Here is a 19618-nt window from a genome sequence, read left to right on the forward strand (position 1 = left end):
AATGGAGCCTGTATTAACCAGGTTGTCGTGTTTCACTGCCTCATTATTGTCAATGACCTTGCTTCTAGGTGCTTTCTCCAATGAAACCTTCAGTCTCCCCCATGAAAGTCAGGCCACTCTTGAGGGGTTTGAAGTGTCTTTTCCTCCACAGTAAGTTCACTAGCAGGAAAGAAGGATGCTGATTCAGTAGGTTTGATGCTCTCCATCTTCTCCTGAATGCTCTTGATGGTTTCTGTGCAGAACAAGGGATTGGAGCATAGCAATCCAGCATCTTTGCTCACAGATGGAGAAATGCTGGTAATCACCAAGCACCTTCCAGAGCTGTCAGTCTCCTCACCTGGCTTTATTTACCCTTGGGTAGATGTTTTCCAGCTGGACCCCAATGCAGCTAGGTCCATTACTAGAATGCATTCACCTGCTTCCTGTAGGAGCTGTGGGTCTTACTAAAGGACCCACACGATATGGAATCATAGAATAGTTTTGGTTGGAAAGGATCTTTAGATCATTTAGTTCCAACCCCCTGCCAGTGCTGGACAAACTGTCTGTCATAGGCAGGAGGGTATGAATATGGTTCCTTTTTGAGAAGAAGACACAACTGAGATGTAGCCCTAGCACAGGCATATAGACATGGGTGAATCTGGATTTAGCCACATCAGAGGGGTCTGTAGCATTATGGGATGTCCCCTCTTGAACTGAGCGAAGGAGCCTCCCTGCTCCTCAGGCTGGAAGGGAGAGCCTTTACTTCCTTGGAAAAAGACCCAAAAAACTCCTAATTTTCTATTTTCAGGGATTTTTGCCATAGGAAGGAGGACTTCAAGTCTATCATCTTCTTTATTACCCAGAGTGGTGTAGCACCAACAAGAAAGCTATGGAGGTTCACAAGGAAGGGAGAAGAAAATTAAACTGCATTAATTTCAAGCTCTATTAGGATTTTAAGAAAGCAAAATCAGTGGAAAAGGATGGACTCAGTAGGGAGCATGACCTTATTTTCCCAGTGTCTGAAAGGGAAGTGCACACAATAGAGAGACAAAAATACATCTATAAAACCAGATCAGTTCCTTTGATGTTGAAGAAGAGAAGCTAAAACACTTACGTAAACTGGCATCATTTGACTGGCATTTAGAAGTGTCCTAAACAGAAAAAGAGAAAAAGCAAAGAAACCCACACCCAAACCTCCCCAAACCCAACCCCATCCATTAGTTCTATTTCTTTCTGTCCTGCAATAATTTGCAAAGATGGTGTGATTCATGCAACATTTCATCAAATACAATTCGCCATTGTCGGAGCAAAATGTTTGATATAAAACAAGGACGATCTTACTTTCTCTTTGGTCAGATAAGCTGGTTTGGATTAATAAAAATGCCACATTCACAATGATCTCGATCATTTGCATGAGAAAAGCCTTCCACCTGGTAATGAAAACAATTCTTCAGCTTTGCCACCACTAGTCGTGAGAGATAAGGTCTGCCACCCTCCCCCTGCAATTAACCACGCACCCACAAAAAAGGGGAAAGGCAGAAAAAAGGGAAAAGCTGGAATGTGTGTGACAATTGTAAACTGCCTGTGAGCTCAACATGATGTTAACATATTGATGTTTCCAGCTGCACAGCTTTTACAGCCTGGCCCTGTGTCCGTGCCAAGCGGGCAAGTCCAGGTTGGGAAGGCAGAGCTGAGTATGTGCTTGTATGAAGTTTTTATATCATATTGATGGTATTTTTTGGGGAGAAAACCCTAAAACAAGTTTGCTCATCCCCCCAACCCCTTTTGTGATTAGGAAGCCACTGGGTGGCAGTGCTGTGTATGCACATGTGTGTATATGTATACACATAAAGGGGGGGACCCTTTTTTGGGGAGGTGTCTCAAACCTGGGTATTTTTTGCTCATCCTTGATATGCTGAAGGCCACTGAAGTGCCCAAGGCTGTAGGCAGGAGGAGAAAGGGCTAAAAGATGCTTCAGCTTCGAAAAGCATAGGTGATGCTGTTATTTCCATTGACCTGTGTGAAACTCCACAGCCAAAAGTGAATGCCCAGGGGTCAGTTCCCAGTGTCCAGGCTGATCCAAGCTGTCCCAGCCTTGCCTCCAAGCCTGCACTTGCAGCAATTTTCTCACACATTCATCAGAGCAACAATACAGCCCTTTGCTGATAGACCCAAATCAGAAACAGTACAAGACACCTCCCCTGTTCCATGCCTCTACCCTAATCCACATACTTTGCCCTTGTTCTTCTATCCCATAGAGAAAGAATTGACCCAGCAAGGCCACATTTTCACTGACTGAGAACAAGCACATGTGCTCAGTGTATGTATGAAGCATGCACATTTCTTCCACATAGCCAGCAATAATTTGAACTTAAGAAAGCACCCCTCCAAGATAATTCCAAACTGAGAAGTATTTCTCACTTGTAATGATAGACTTCAAGTGTCTGATAGACAGATACAGGCTTCAGATGCCAAACTAAGACCTCATCCGGGTTTGAATTCCGTCTCTTATCTCAGTTCAAAGCTGCTGAGATGTGGCATGTCTTTGAGGTTTGTTTCTGCAGTACACCTTCATCGCAGTACTTCCTTCTGCATTTCATGGCCTTTAAAGCACAGGTCATGTTTGACTCTGGGTTTGTCCTGTTTCAAGTTGGCAGGTTTGATTAATCTTGTCCTATACTTGACAGAAACCCAATTACTCTCCACAACTGTGTCAAGGAGGTCAGTCTACCTAGTTTGGATAAACAATGCTATAGGTTGGATGAATAAATAAGCTGTGTATGGGCACCACAAAGTATGGGAGGGGGGTCTCTTGTGATATTAGCTTGCAACTTCAGAGTGTTTCTGCCTGTGAGAAACCAGAGGTGATGAGCAAGTATAGATAAAGAAGAGGAAATCCTTATAACCCTCCTTTGGGGGCCATCCAAGACATCGCTGCTAACCACTTGAAGAGGTGTCCCTGCCAATGGCAGGGGGGTTAGAACTTGGTTATCTTAAGGTCCTTTCCAACCCTAACTATTCTATGATTCTATGAGCACACCTGAGTAAACCTGCAAGAAGGCTGCTTAAAGTCCTTTGGAAAAGTTGGATGTAAATCTCTGCAAAACAAGACGATTGCATCAGCAATTAAAACAATCAAGAAAAGAAGAGGAAATTGTGCACACACGGTCCTTTGGAAATAAGAACTTTCCGGCAGGGAAAACAGAGGTTCAACAGTATGTTCCTTTTAACAAAAATGGCAAAATCTTAAAGGGTAACATAAAGAATGTAACTTTTTCTTCATTTCTTGCTAACAGCTAAAAAAATACTGTGCAAAGGGCCTTTAATACAAGACCTTGTTTCAGTTCTGGAAAAGAAGTTTATTTCTGTCTACAGTCACGGGTTTTTTTGCCCCCCATCAATAATAAATGCTTTTTTTCTCCTCTTCCATTCTAACAGCTCTCATCCTTTTGGGGGAGAGTCTTTTGGGGGGAGTGAATTGTTTAGGCCTTAGAATGAAGGGAATTTTGAAAGAATAAAGTATGGCGAAAGGATTTCTCCCTAAGAGCTCTAGCCAGAAGCAGCAGGGAGAGCATGGTCTCCAGGTTACTTCTCCTGCAGGAGCAAGAGCACAACTTCTTTGCCCAGAGCTTGATTCTTGATGCCCAACACTGGGAAAAAATCACCTACATTTGATCCAAAAAAACCCATTTAAGGCATTGCAAACACCCCAGTCACAGAAAGGACAGGCTATTTTCAATATCAGACTCCCCTTCTGGATCCCAAATTAATGTTTTTGGATACATGACCCTGGTTATGCAGCACCACACACTTGAAAACCCATCTCTCTGGAAATCTGCTTTGTTAGTCCAGTCAGAATGTTCCTAGGGAAGGAAAACTTCAGTGCAGCTTGTGCCTAGGTGTGATTTTTGCTCTGATCTTAGACCATTAATGTCCTCTGTGGAGAGGAATATGAATGATTGATCTGCTGCTGGATCACACCTAACACAGCAGAAGGGGGAGACTGCACGTAACACTGCTGGCAGGCTTAAGTGTACAAGTGTAGGAGGAATAAGGAGAGAGAAAAAGGGAGAGCATGGGGAAGAAAGACCACAGGCATGCAACAGCCTTCCTGACCTAGTGATTTATTTATGGTGCTCCTAAAGGGGAAGAAGCCATGCAAAGACCACAGGCTTGCATGCTGCAGTAAGTGGTATGCTGGCATATATTTAGCAAGCAACAATACAAGGCAGAAAATCTACAGAGGATGAGGAAATACTTCAAGTTCTTGTGAGGTTATTGAATTATTGGAGTCAAGGAATAGATACATTTTATCTGGAGGAACAAGAAAGATTTCCCTTGCTGCTCTCTACAGATAAATTACAGGAGGATTCTTGGTTTTGCTTCCTTGAGAGCCAGGGTGTTTCCTCTCCCAGTGCACACCTCAACCATGCTTCCCTCCTCATCCAGCCACCTCATTCAAGGGCCTTTATATGGAATTTTGGGTACTGACAGCTATCTCGGGTCTGTAAGAGCAAAGGCTCTGTTCACATTGAGATGCTCAGGAGATACGTTTCACAGCGAGCTGCTGTCTCCAGGGTAGGTGAACAATGAAAGGAGCATTGCAGAGAATAGGCCTCCAATATAGCACAAAAAGAGGCAGAATCTGTGTCAGCTGAAGCCAGTCGCAGCGTTCACTGGCCTGATGAATACTTGCACTGGCAGATGGGGACGTTTATGAAGTACAGTATTGCCTGAGGGAGCTGCACAAAGATTAACTCTGAACTCACTGAAAGGCCTGATTCTGTGAGGTGCTGAGTCCTTGCAGCCCCTGATGAAGAGCCCGTTACTGTGGCTACCATAAGGAGATGTTATCTAAGTGGTTCTTTGATTTGAACCGGAGCAAACCCTGGATTTCACCATAATGGTGCAGGCACAAGTGGGACCTGCAGCAGCATAGCAAGGAGCTGCACTGTGGGGAGGGCAGGGGGGAGCATAGGGTATTCACTTGCATTCATCAGACCTTTCCCATCACAAAATATTGAGCTCTAAATGAGAACACAGCCTCACTTCAGAACGCTTGACTCTGTTGTATAAATTAGACCTCATTAGGAACAAGATCCTAAGCAAAAGCCTGGGCCACCCCATTTTGTTTCTGAATATCCTTTCTGCTTCAGGTTTGGGATTTCAGGAGGTAACCCGGTGTGGCCTGAGGTGCCTGGAGATCTGTGGGGACACATGGCACAAAGTCTTCCAGTTGCCTCCACAGCTGTGTAAAGCTGAGGATCTGGTGGCTTGAAGGAGGCTCAGAAGCATCACTTGGGAGCTGGATTTACTCCAATGCTTGGACTTACTTCCCAATTAAACTTGTCTGTCATTCATAGATTCCTGGTGTGGAAAAAACTAATATCCATTTATATATGGGAAGATAATAATCAATCAAGCTTTATCATTCCTATTTCCATTCTAGCAGCTTATAATCATGTAATAAAAGTACATCATAAAAACATCATAAAAACACACAGTAAAAACACATTCACCATGCAAGTATTGCCATCTTAGCACATCCTGGGTAGAAACACCAAAGAGTTCTTGAGGTTTCTGGTATGTGGTGCTACATCCCACTCACCCTTTCTACTTGAGGAGTGCTATCTATTTAAAAGGCAAAGGTTATGGGAGACCTACGTAAATGTTTGGATTCAACAAGCTAAGAATATGAAAGGTCTCCAGAAGAGTTTTGCCTTCTTGGCTTTATAGAATTAGAAAACTCTGTAAGAAAACCTCTTCAGCTGCTTTTGTCATATTATAGCCTTATTGGAAAGCCCACATGAGATGGGTGTTGCATTAACACTCTTCTCCCTGTGGTTTAAATTCAGGTTCATCTTAACAGGCACTCTTTTGCATTACTTTGAAGCAGTTTGCTCTGCCTCCCTGTTCTAGCTTCATTTCCCTGACACTTTTTCATACATCCTTGCTCTAGCAGAACGTGGTTTGCTCTCACTGTAGATGAATCAACACCCTGAACCAGCAGTAGCATCTGGACTGGGGGACGATTCTCCACCCTAACAAAAGATACTGGTTCATGGTAACTCTGCTTTACACCCAAACCATTTTGATTCCTGTCAGATCACTCTGTGTTACACTGAGGTACCAGTGGCAGAGCAGTAGCACTCTTGGACTTCTTTTCACACCCCATGTGGCAATGACTCCTTCACCTGGGGAAGGTTGCTCAGATCAAAGCCTTGTGCAGTTGGCCACAGAACCTGCCCACTTGTCCAGGCATGAATTTCCCAAGTTTCTCACACAGTCATTTCAGTAAGCAAGGAAAATGGAAATTAATCCTCTACCCCTTCAGTGACTTTATCCTTCACTTCAATAGTGCCAGAATAGTTACCTCTGACTTTAATAAAAGCCTCCTGAATGCTTCTCACTTTCAAAGGCTTTGGTTTGTGCTTGAAGCCAACATTCCAGTGACACTGTGAACTTAATGGCTCGGCTACAGGTTGATTTTTGTGTTATATATTTTTAAGCCATAGGTGTTACTAGAATCATCTAAGAAAACTGAACCTGGTTGTCTTAGAGATAACAGGCAATATTGTTCCCAATTTTTTCCAGCTGCTTATTTTATGTCTTTGGGAAGCACTTTGTACTCGCATGGCTTTGCTTTTTTCCCTTCATTGCTCCTCTCCTTTGTTTGCTTGACACTTTCATGCAGAGAAAGGCAAGAAACATAAACTAGGCAAATGTGACTTGATCACAGTGCTGGTAGGGGGCAGGTACAGTCAATCACACTGCCTTGAACTCTCTTGTGTGTGATCAGCTGGAATTTGTTTGGAGAGAGTAACCTGAAATTATGTAGCACAGAGATGATGATCCAAAGCCCACAATCAAAAGATGCCTTTGCACCAACTCTGGATCGGGAATAGCGTGTAAATATTCCTCCATATAAATTGCAGATGTGGGAAAAGCTGGAGGCTGGTTTACCAAAACCTGTAAATTGATTCAGCCACAGAGCAGAAATTCCTGGCCGTGGTCCTTCAGATCCTCTCATGAAACATAAAACCACCATCAGTGGTATTTTTTTCCACGTTCCCAGCCTCTTCAGAGACACACTAAATTAACCTGAACTCCCTCAGCTTCCCTTAATCTTACAGTAATGCAAGATGCAAAGCAAACCCCTTTTCAGCAACAGCACTACAGATGAAGGCAGCAAAGCTTCTCTTACACCATCCCTGACTTTGGTCCCTGGGATTTTAACTGTTCCTTTATCTACTGAAAAGGAATGTTCAAAAGTTTAATTGGCATGTAATGAGATAACTATAACAAGTTAATTAGTTCTCAATTAAATTGCGTTTACCATACGTTCTGAATATGTTGCTAGCAATTAACGACACCTAATGAACTTGCAATAGCAACTGAGTTTACAATGATAAGGAAAATAAGAAGAATAATGCTCGCACATGGTTTCATAGTGCATTAAAAGCAGCAAATGATTTAATAAGTGTGTGGTCAGATCACCATATGCATCCAGGAAGTTTATTCTGGCACATCTCACAGAGTCCGAGAGGAAACAACTGGCTTTCAGGATAGGTCTTGTTGGGAAAAAGAATTCCCCAAGAGCTGCAAAGGAGAAGGGAAAGCAAAGCTGCAAGATAAGGTAAATTATTCACTTTAGGCTTAAGAAAGCACAGCAAAGATTATAACAAACAACTGGAATAAGGTGGAAATCCTGGTGAATGAAGGAAAAGGGTTAAATTCTTTCCCAAGAACACTTAAGCAGGTGAATATATAGAGAACAATTTGTTTCTGTGCTGCGAGTTAACCTCCTCTTAATGCTTTGTGCCATTAGAGTGCCACACTGAATAGGCATTAGAAGGAAAAAACCCTACAAACTAATTTACATTTTAATGAATTTTTAATTGAACCAAAATCTGTTGTTTCTGTTTAAAGATGCAGTGTTGACTTTGTGGTCTGTGCTGCTGAGAGCCAAGTGGGATCTTAATGTGATAAAAACAATGATAACGCTAAGCTTAATTAGGTTTGAAAGCGTGCCTGGTAAAGTGGTGGAGAAAAAAAACGTTCCCTTCCAACACTGAAGGCAAGCAGTGGGGCTGGGCAGAGCTTGGACCCCTCAGCCATCCTGGCTGAAGCAAGAGCCAGAGCTGCTACTTCTTGCTCATGCAGAGCTCAACCAGTGGCACAAGTAAGGTGACAGAGAAAAGCCTGACCCTATGTGCAATAGAATCACCCACAGTAACTTTAGCTTTACCTTCTGCTGCCATTAGATCCAGCTTTAGTGACAGGCAGAACCTATTAGGGTTTATCTAATCACTCTTCTCTTCTTAACAGGCTATATCGAAATGCCAAAGCCTGGGAATTGCACTTTCAATGCCAGGACTCTCATGCCCTTCTCCATCCTAGAGCATGCCTCCATCAAAACAAACATATCCTCCTCCTATGCATCCAAACCTACCTAGAGCTTGGAGATAAGAAAAAAGCCCTTACACAGGGATTTCTGACCAGTTGCACTTGGATTTATCCAACGTGCTCCCAAGTATTGAGGCATGCTCATTTGCTCTCTCTCTTTGGGGTACCTATAATCCTGTTCTAGATGTTTTAAGGCATTTTGTTGTGGTTTTAATGTTTTGTACCGAGTGATTTGCCAAGTTGACCATGACACACACATGCTTAAGGAGCTCAATGAAATGGCAGCAAAGCAGCTATTTCAACACTAGTTTCTTGCATGTCATCCTCTTTCATCCTTCCTCTGGCTGCCTCTGCTCCTGAGAGGATTGCTCTGTTCATAACATGTTCAGGGTTTCACATAATCTTGGTTTTATTAGTTATTACTTATTAGGCTATTGTTGATTTAGTTGTACAATGAACATAAGCTGAATACATCCCTCACCTCCACAGAGAGCTTACACATCTGACACTCTAACAAACCCAAATAAAAATCACAGCAATCAACAACAAGCTATGGCAGCAGGTTTCAAAACCTGTTAAAATCACTATGTGAGCTTCATCTTCAATACCCTGCTGCTACCTACCAGGCCCTGCATTTTGCAGCAATTTGCTCCACTACTGCTCTGTTATGACACTTAAATTTATGTTGTGTATGAGTCACTACGCTTCAATGCTCAACTTTGACTTTAACATGATATGCCATGTTATTTTTGACTTTTAGAAGTAAGGGTGCCCTTGACCAAGTTATATCTTACCTCCTCCAGGTGCCTGTGGGCAGTAATTTGGTTCCCTGTTAGCGTGGGCTGGAAATACTGCCTCCTTAAAGAGAGGTTGTCACTAAAAGCATCCTTGCATGCTTAGTGGGTGCAGAACGGTTAGGGTAGAGGTCTTCCACCTTGTCACATGCCTGAAATGCTTGTTTCTAGTAGGAAGCAAACACATTTTTACTGCTCCATCAATTTATTAACTGCTGGTGATTTCACCTTCAGAGGCATTAAACTCCAAACTCTGTTGCTACTTTGCTGCTGTGTCTCAGCTGCTGCTGGTTGGAGCTAGACCATCCAAACAGGGAGAGCCACAGTTCTCCTCACATTGCCTTGGCATAGGAAGTTATTCCTGCCTTCCCCTCCTCACTTTACAACAGCAGGAGCTATCAGTGCAGGCTGCTGTTGCTGGGTGTAATAGACAGAGTGGTCCAAGCACAGCCCTTGGTCCTGACAGGCACTAACCCCTGAAGAGCTGGAACATTAGGAAGTTAATGGAAGGGGAAGGAAGTCACTGAGAATTCTGAATTCCAATCAGGGACACCAGGACCCCTGAAGCCACATGTATCAAGAGAGGTAATGTACTGAGCACAGGACTCAGCAGGCTCTTGCTTCTGCACAAGACATCACGGTGCAAACTCACCCACCCTTAGCAGGTTATCTGAAACGCTCTGGGCAGGTGGGATGCTGATGCTTCCCAAGAGCAGATCTGGAAGGGGTTAGTGTGTTTCCAGTGTGTTGTGGTCTCTAAAATTCCTTGTTTGACTTGGCCATTGAGCATGAGCAATCCCAGAGCTGGAAGACGGGGTATAAACGCAGCTAGCAGGGCTGGGAAGCTCTCAGGGCACAGATAGAGAAAGGAGAAGCCTTTTTGCATGTCTTTCTGCTGTTATGTGTGCAGGAGCTTGTCACTCCCTAGCCCATAAGGAACAAGCTATCTTGAAATCCAGGAAACAGCTGCTAAATGGCAGAGATGTCTTTGCATTTATACGATGATCATTACTGGAGTGTGTGAACTCAGGCTCTGTTGATAAGCTGTACATGTGGGTGGGTGCCACCTCATTTTGCTTCTGCCTTCAGAAAGGGTCTTTCAACAAATTGTGCACTTCCTCCTCTGCCTTTCTCTTCTCTTCTTTCTCCTCCCATGCTGTTGCTGTGGGAAGTTAAATGCCAACTCAATTGAGCAGTTTCCCATTTTACTCTGACAGTTTCAGACATCTGAGGTCACCTGGAGCTCCTGTGGCATCAAGTGATGGAGCAGGGCAAAGGAACACCATCTCCCTTTCTGTCGAGCCTCAGAATATGGCGGGCAGGCCCTGGCACTCAGAAGAGGAATCTCTCTGCCATAGAGGGCTGTGACTCTGGATTTAGCTTGGTCTGGGTGATACAGACTCTCAGACCCAGACAACATTCACTTCCCTGCTTCCAGAAATGGAGTGATACTCAGTAAACCATTCTGAATGCCAGATAAAATAGATTGGAAAGAGATAATCCACCATTATTTAGTATTGAGATCTTTGCTGTCTGATGAGTCCAAGCTGTGCTGGCACCTTCAAGACCAGACCATATTGCAGAGTCAAGAGAGGTGTGCTGGATGTGCTGCCACAGATGAGTTTTCCAGAGCAGGCTCAGGGGTTAGTTCACCCTAAGACACACATTGGAGATGTATCCCCTGCTGGCATCTTCCTATGATCAGGGAGAGGGTGTGATGTGGAGTTGGTCATGACTTTGCAGAGCTTTCACATGGAGTGGGCACAGCACAGTGAAAGCTGAGTATCCATTCCCAAGTGCTAACACTCACAATTCTTCCCCAGCACCTATTACAAAAGTTGCTTTTGTGATGGGCTTTTAGGAAAAGGAAAGCTACCTAATTGCCTTTTCGTCTATTTAGGTACCTATAGCACTACAGAAAGGACACTTCTGAATTGAAGGATCCCTTAGACAATTATTTCTTTCCCTAGCTCTATGTAAAACCTGTTTCTCCCCCACAGCTGAATCAGATCCATTGATCTCACACTGCAAGCTTTGCCTCTCCCTTTTCACCTGCTTCGGCCTCTGTTCCACATAGTCTGGTAAAGATTTCAAGCCACAAAAGCTCACTGCCTCTTCATAATGGGTCCATTTGTATTACAAAGCCTAATTTTGGGTACCTGGATGGAAAATATCATCGAGGTCCCATTTATAAAAATGTTTTTAGTTCTGAATGATGATTTTGCAGTTCTTTTTAGGAAAATGAGGACAATGAAAGGAATTTATTGCAAAAGGGCCTACAAAGCATCTGTTCTGCCTGCTGCAGGCCACAAAACACTTTCCATCTGTCTTTAACTTCATGTCTATAAGAAAAGTAATGTGTTGTGCTGCAGGAGGTCTCCCAGTGTCCAAAGTCAGCATCTTTGGGAGAGAAAGGTACATGAAAGATGGGTTTATGTGAATGTTGCTGTAGTGGTTTAAGATGCTGCCACTTTCTCAGAAGATAACATGGGCCTGGACCTCAATTGCATCCAAGCAGGTTCTGGTACCCATCTTCAAAGCCACCATCGCCACATGTCGCAGAACATGGTACAGAAGAGGCTGTGGTGTTAAGATGAGGGGAGAGAAGCTTTGGCAGACAGGCAGTAAAACAGGCTGCAAATTCTTAAGCTTCTGTAGCAGGAATTCATCTGCCTGCGCTCTGTAACCAGGAGATGTGTGGCTGCACACCCATTTCCAACAAGGCTTAGGTCAACAGTGGTCATTTTGTTCCCCAGCTCTGTAACAGAGATAGGCATAGAAAAGCTGTCTTTCTAAGTGGATTGTTATAATTGACTCAAGCAGAGATCAAAAACTCCTAGGAGATTAGGAGTACAGTTGTCTTTCAATGTGGATAGTTCCTGGCACAACAGAGCCCTGACTTTGGTTAGGCTTACTGCAAATTAATAAGTGTAATAAATTACATAATGGATGGAGGAATTTAAACAAAACACTGCTGCCCAAGGAGGCTGAAGTGATTTTTCAATAGCACACTTCTCAGCTTTTCACCAGGCTTCGGCTTCTCTTTGAATAATGAAATAGATGAACAAGTGAAATACATATGCTTAAACCACAATCTTGATTGAAATACATTATGGTCAAACAGGGCATGCTCTACACAGGCAGAGACCTGCAAGATGAAAAAATGAACAAGGTGGAAAAGTGCTTCAGAAGGCTTTAAAAGCTCTTCCCATTTGGCAGAAGTGGCTCACATTTGCAAAACATTTATTCAAGCCTTAGTTGAAAATAAATCCTAGAATGGAGCTATGCTATTGAGGTTGCAAAGTGGTAGTGACCTCTTTAATCATTGTCCTATTCAAGCCCTAATCAGGGCAGCACATGCAGGAATGAGTGGTAGGAGCTGAGAATTCACCTCCTCAGCAGGGTGAGGTTGTGTCTCTTCTAATTAGAAGCTCTATTCAAATGCTAACCAGCAACACCACGATTAAGGAGAATTAAAGGGAACACTTGGACATTGCTGCTCCTCCAAAGTGGTTAAAAAGGGTTTTCCTTTCTTGTAACAAATAAGGATGTTTTTCTGGTGGAACACTTGGAAGTGTTGACTTCACCTTAGCAGCAAGTATGCCAACCCTCCTCCAGGATGCAAGGGTTTTACATCCAAGACCTTTTGGCTTTTGCCAGCCATCTGAGCAATTAGTCCTTGGTAAATATTGCTGGTCTGCAGAGGCAGTGATGAGGGACTTGGCCACCACAGCCAAGAAGAACTTGGGAAGTAGTGAAGACAAAGATGGCCTGGGAGAAAAATCATAGGAATAAACATTCTCCTCAGTTATTCCAGTGCTTTAATACCCTTCTTATCCCATCTCTCCTCCTCCAGCACAGGCTCCTAAACTACTCTGTCTGAACTTTTAAGAAAGGAGGAAATGTCACTGGTGGGGTGAGACGAAATCAGATGAATCTGAGCTGAGTGGGAGAAGCCAATGAAGGAATATTCTTATAACTGATAAAAATTGATGTAACTCTGCAACTGGAAGGGCCAAAACCACTGGAGATAATATCAGAATAACTCCACACCAGACAGAATAAAGATGGACCACAGAACCAGAGAGCACTTTTCTATCCAGAATGGCTCTGTGCCCTAGTAAGACAGAAAACACTACATGACTTCTCCAACACCCTGTGTCCTGAGGTGCCTGCATCACATGCCATGCCTTGCTCAGTGATACCACATCATTCCCAGTGCCTTCCCGTGCCCTGTAATTAGGGGAAACAGAAAGCTCTCTTGTGTTTCTTCTGAGAGTTGTGCCCAGCTGGCATAAAATGAAACCATTTGTCTAATGGTCCAATATTTGGAAAAAATCCCTTCAAAGAGAATGCCCTGGAACCTGTTGGTCCTCCAAATACATGAAATGATTTAATTAAAGGCGACAATTTAGACAGTCATTTCAGTGGGTAGTGACCTCATTGTAAGCCTGTATTTCGCCATTATAAAAAGCTTGCAGCAGGTGAGACTGCCTTCCCTAATCAAATGCTATGATGTAACCAAAATCATAGAAGAGTTAAGGTTGGAAAGGACCTAAAGATAAACCCTGACACAAAACCAATCCTCTGAAACTCTGCCCCACTGCCTTCATCTGCATCTTTCAGGAAGATGAAAAATCAAAGCAATCAGTTCATTTCTGGTGAAGAATTTGGATCCTGCTTCCTGCATCCATGAATAATCCTCGGCACAGCGTTCATTAAGCTGTGATGATTCACGACTGGCTTCTCCAGCTGAGACACAGGATGGGTCCAACCCTGAATTGTCTTCACTATCTGGAGGCATTTAACTCCAGGGGTGAAAACAGAGATTGATATGGGTATTTTGAAGTTGATTCTGCTCTGCAAAGTTAAGTATTGACTTCAGTCGAGTTTGTAGTAATACAAAAGTAGGCAAGCAGAGATTCAGCCCTGCACTATATATTATATATGATACAAAAAATACCAGTGTCTTTAATTAATCTTGGTATTGTAAAGGGGGAAAAATATAGTGGTAGCAATAAAAGGTTGTGTGCTTTCAAAGGATTTCTAGGCTGGTTTCATTTTTAAAGTCAAGCTAAAGGTTAGCACAGCATCATCAGGGGCTTCAGAAAATGAGGGGTTTTCAAAGCATACAACTCCCATGTCAAGATGCTGGTTAGCAGTCAATATCAATATCTTCAAATATCAGATGGACCTTCAGCATACCTTTATGTCACACTAATAGACATTCCCATCTCAGCCACTACCACTAAAAGAGACTCTTTGCACTGGACTGATGGAGATGGACTGTAATTTTGGGATGCATAACTATACCAGGTTTCATGTATCCAGCATGGACAACAATGATATTGGAGGTCTGATAGAATAGACAGCTGTGTAAGTTGTACAAACTCACGGTTTACTGACCATAGCAGCATCCATATCTCTCCACTGTCACTGCTTGCTGGTACCTGCGCTAAGTAGATTAAGTGTGGCTAGATCAACCTTCCCACATGACAGTACAGCTACAAAGCAAAATCAGGATAGAACTGGAACTGTAGCAGAGTGTGCCAGTAGGAAGGTGAATAGAAAACAGTTATTCACTGTTCTTGCAGCAGAACAAGGGATCATCAAATGAAATGCTCAAACAGCAGACTTGAGCAAACAAGCATTTTGCACAGATGGTTAAACTGGAACACACTGCCACAGGATTGCATGGAGGCCAAACCTATCCATGGCCAGAAAAAAAATGTCAAGAGCCATTGAAAAGACAGACAAATATCACCCAAAGAAGTGTGTATACTACTACTGCCTAAAGGTGAAAGGACACAGAGAAACATTGCCTCTGTTCCCATGCAAAAAGCTTCTGCTGACAATCACTGTTACAGACAGAAACCAGAGCAAAGCTGATGTTTGGTTCAGCTCAGTACAACTGTTCTTACATCCTTATTAAAACCCCATTCTGTTCATGGACTTGTCCTTTCCAGGGAATTCAGGATTCAGACTGAGAGGAGCCTGTCTCAGTACCACAGTGCCCAGGTCCCCAGCTCTGCTGTCTGGGGGAGCAATTACTGCTGTCATTGTAGCCATGTCTACACAGCATAATTCAGTGCCCTGCAGAGCTGCATCAGCCAGCTCTGAGTCAGGCAGCATCTGCACTGTTGGCACCTGAGCTGCATGTGCATGGAGCTCTCTGCAAATTAATATATAAGTATTTCTCACCCACAGGGCTCCTTCAGTGTCTCTTGCTCCTTTGCACCACAGAAGCACACCTTTGTTTAATTTTAAGCACGTGGTGATGAGGCTTAACCTCCCCATTGCTCAGCACCAAAACCAAAAGACTTTACCAAAGACTGCAAAGAACCATCATGTCAGGCTGTGCCATGTCAGACACATCTCACTGTGCTCCTGATCAGCCTTGGGGGCCTGAGGAGGAAGACTAGCAGGCTTAACAACACAATAGAAGGATAAACTTACTTACAGTTTCAGTTGTTAATACAGCATCATTGTATTCAGGGGTGAAGCTTAGCAGGGCAAGCAATGTGCACTTCATGGTTTCTGTATACACCTCCTCAGCAGCCTTCAAGAGCCCTGCCTGTCTGCTTGGTGCCATGCAGGTCCCAGACAGTCCAACCATCACTTTCTGGCCATATCAGAAGCCCACACTTGGAGACGCATTGTCTGCAACATCAGTCTCTCCTTATGCTCGTTGTGGTGCCTTTTCAAGAGCTTGACCTCCTGTGGGCAAGGGTGAAATACTCTCACTTATGAGCTGGGCTGTCTTAGCTAGACTGAGATCAGCTGGTTACCACTGCACTTGAGAGCTTAGGAGAAAAACTAGGATGGAATGAATTCCTTGTCTCCATATCTTTCACTTAATGAAAACATGGCTTTGCATCATACCCCTTCTGCATGTCTAAGTATTGGGCACTTTCATGCAGCAGTAAAATTCCCTTAAAGCATTTAAACCAAAAACATCCACAGTGCTACAAAACACCAAGGTTTCGATCAGAAATCATTATACTTCCCACATGCTTAGAAATATATTCATATCCTTTTTGCTTACTCCTTCCAGCTAACAGCACCTCCAGAGGAGTTCTTCCAAACTCACCTATTTCTTGGCTTGCAAAGAAATAAAACTCTTGATTGATGATGGCAGACAGATGTGATGAAAACATCCCAATCAGAGATACAACACTGCTCCCTGAGTAATGGTTTTCCCACCCCCACAGCAGGCAGCACATATCAAGTGCTGAGCTCGCTCTTCTAGCAGACACAGTCCTGCACTCCTGCACCATCAGACCTACATAAACAGCAGCAAGTTCACTTGTTAGAGTAAGAAGAAAGCAAACAGATAAGCTCAGAACACCTCCCTCCCTGTCTTTGCTCCTGTTAGCATCCAGGCATGAACATTCATCTGTTGCAGTAGGTCATTTGCTTTAAGATTGCATTTGGCTCAACAGAGAGTCTAGACAGAAGAGTACTCTGTTAATCTGACAAGTTCCCATTGCTCTTCTGTGCATCCAGCAAATCTTGGATAAGCTGGGGCCTTGGAAGTGCAGCTCGGTCCTGCAGGGAGGCTGCTTTACTGCAGGTACCGGGTGACCATGCTGTGTTTCCTCTGGAAGCAGGGGAGGAAGATGCTTATTTTCCTCTGGAGCAGGGTTGGGATCTTTCAGGATGCCATGACCACAACATCTTTTTCCAAATCCTGAGTTAAAGGAGTGGTAGATAGGCTGCTATGGCAAGTATGAATGAATAGAGAGGTTGTTTTTTAGAGCAGCGAGACTTCGCTTTACATCCATCCATTGCCATAGTCTAGCCAGAATCTGAACAGAGACCAGACAACAATAATCCTATTGGGGGTCACCAGGGATTCTGGACCCCCATTCTGCATGCACAGTTGAGACACAAGCAGCCCATCAGGTAGAGCAGTCCCACTTCAACGTCAGGCTCCACAGATTCCATAGTTCTTACAGCAGCAATAATCAGCCACAGAAAGATGGGCAGGCCAGGTTCATGTTAGATAAGGTAACCATGAAAAAACTAACAGTGTGACAGACAACTGCACAAGGGAGAGCTCTCTCCACAGTTAAGGCTCTACTGGCAGAATGATGCAATGTCCCAGCAAGAGCTTCAGTTGCTGGTGTTTCTTAGATCATGTCTTCCAGGTGGGGTTCTCTGATGAGAAGGAGACAGGGAGTGAAAGTTATGAGATATGTGACTATTTTGGGATAGAAGCTCTGGAAGACCCTGGAATTAAGGATGAGTGTACCCATGGCACTGCAGTCTCGTTTGGGGTCCTATTTTGCTTTGTTGAAAGATGCTGGATGTTCTGTCAGTGAGTTCAGGAACCCAGTGCTCATCAATGAGCATTCACCCTCTGTCTTCCTACCCTAGTTCTCCTTACTATGCATACAAATACACAAAATTGTCATCAAATAGCCAAAACCTGCTTCTGAGGGCCTATACCTAATCCAAATCTCTGGATGTTGCACAGAGCAGGGTGCAACAACTCCTGTGTGCTGAGTCGGGCATGATGCTACATAGGAAGCCAACACCTTAGTCATCATAGTGATGCTCCTGGCTTGCCTTAGCCCTGGTCATCTCCTCACCATGTGATGTCCAGAGCTGGTGTGTGCACATGTGCACCCCTGAGGGTACATGAGCAAAACAGACCAGGGAGGAGGCTCCAGATAAAGACTTTTGGCCGTAGCTCTGAAAGTGCGTTTGCCAATGAAATATTTATGATGACATGTTGCCTAGCAATGACCAGATTGCCCTGAATAGGCAGGAGATAGAGTATACTATAGTGTGTGGGAACCAGGGGGAGATTGTGAAGGGGAAGAAAATATACCAAAGAAAGAATCAATTCCAAATGGCCACCGATTTTGCTGGGCTTAGTAACTAAGAGACGAAAACCAGATTTTGTTCAGTAAAGTGTTGGCTTGGTCAGACTAATTTCACCAGCTAGGTAGAAGGCTTACAGGGATAAAAGCAGGCAGTCAGGAAGCACTTAGCTGTTATGTAGCAAAATGGTTTATTTTTGTCACTGCTTGGCGATGTGTGTCCGGACTGCACTGTCCTGTGGTGTTTTCTTCCCTCTCGTTGTCAATGTGCCAAAGCTAATTAAAGAGAGCTGGGTCTATCTGTGAAGTGGGATTTACTGAAACAAACTAATCAGGAAAGCAAAAATAGCATGTATTTTTGTCATTTGGAGGGAATTGGTTGGCTCAGAAAGAGGATGGAGGAGAGAGACGACACTGGATGTCATCTGTTTTGCCATCTGATGCTTCTCATTTGTCCTGGTGTGTATTCAGAGCACTTTGAGGTTGTTGTTTTGTTTTTCATCTCCTAGATTTAACCCCATTTCCAACAATCTGAGGAGCCAACAGGTAAGTGAGCTAGCGTTTCTGAAAAACAACCACTTCAAAAAAGCTGACGGTATCTTTGCTTTTTGATGGACTTCAGTATAAAAAAGGGGGAAAAGGGAAAGAGAGGAGTTATTTTTCTGTGAAAAGAGATCATCTCACGACTTCATTGACAGCATTTGTTTGCTGGAGCCTTTACAGAGGCCAGCTGTTAAAAGATGGGCTGCATGAGCCTTCTCCTTCAATTTATCACGTCTTGCACAAAACGATTCGGCTGCTTTCACGGGGGCACAGTCAATCTACCTATCTCATGTATCTAGAGAAGCTCAGATTACCATTCACTGCCTGGCAGTCTTTGAATAGGGGAAGGGGTAGTTGCTATCTCCATTTTACAGATTCACAGAGAACTAGTGCTTAAAGCCAGAAGAGGAATTTGCATCACTCAACCTAACACAGACTGGGACATTTCATTACTTACCTCAATCCTATGTGTGTGACTCATGTCCTCCTTCCCCATGGTGCCCCGTTCCACCATCAAGCAATAGAGACTCCCTGAAGAGCTTGTTGCTTTGGGCTAATCTCCTGGAGAACTGGCATTAATTTCAAATCAATGCATATCTAATTTGAGCTCCATCCTAGAAGGCTGGAGCACAGTGAGCCTGATGCCATGATCTTCGAAAGCAACTGGGCTCTTCCTTTTGTTTTAGGATTCAGTGGGCTTGAAGTACCTGAAGTTTCTGAGGAGCTGAGTATGCTTTAGGATGCTAATGAATCAAACCATAACTTCTAGGTCAGAAATGCCACTTTAAGCTCCAATTTCCTACCTCAAGAGCAATTCTCTGTGAGGATTTAGTTTCAAAGCTGTTCACAATCTTAAGGGATTCGGTCAACGGGGCCATTTGTAACAGCCACAAGTTTGGTGGGTTTGTTTGTTGGTTTTTCTTCCCCAAATCGTTTTGAAGTCATCCCCAGAGGCTGCAATGGAGACTAGAACATGGTTAAAGTCCAGTCTCAGAAGATATTAATAAACTGAGAAGGACTCACAGGAGGAGAGTGAAAAATGCTCAGGTCTGGAGGGGGTGAATTATT

This window comes from Melopsittacus undulatus, chromosome 9, assembly GCF_012275295.1.
Source record: "Melopsittacus undulatus isolate bMelUnd1 chromosome 9, bMelUnd1.mat.Z, whole genome shotgun sequence".
In the NCBI taxonomy this organism is placed as follows: Eukaryota; Metazoa; Chordata; class Aves; order Psittaciformes; family Psittaculidae; genus Melopsittacus; species Melopsittacus undulatus.